The sequence below is a fragment of the Penaeus monodon genome, chromosome 24, assembly GCF_015228065.2.
Source record: "Penaeus monodon isolate SGIC_2016 chromosome 24, NSTDA_Pmon_1, whole genome shotgun sequence".
NCBI lineage: Eukaryota > Metazoa > Arthropoda > Malacostraca > Decapoda > Penaeidae > Penaeus > Penaeus monodon.
The window spans coordinates 3,045,253-3,045,543 of NC_051409.1; the positions used below are offsets into that span (position 1 = coordinate 3,045,253).

Genomic DNA, 291 nt, shown 5'->3' on the forward strand with positions numbered 1-291 from the left:
AAGAGACAGAGAGAAATCCTGTCTTCCACGTGCTTGCTGCGGCCACATGAACCTAACTGAACAGCGTGGCTTACAGGGGTCCCTTTTATAAACAAACACCCCAATGTGATGTGAAAAACACTAACTGTACAATTGTCTGTCGGAGTAGCAGCTAATTTTGTCGAAAGCAAATCGTCTGATACAATAAATACATACAAATATGTCTTCAACCGTATATGTTATTTCCTCAAACAAGAAGTTATATCATGTCATGTCTTTAAAGAGGAAAATATATCATACCTTCAAACGGGA

At 38.5% G+C, this 291-nt stretch overlaps 1 protein-coding gene across 1 annotated transcript in view; it reads left to right on the forward strand.

Moving 5' to 3' along the window:
• LOC119588797 (ankyrin-3-like) overlaps window positions 1-291 on the forward strand; it is a 14,616-nt gene that overhangs the window by 493 nt on the left and 13,832 nt on the right.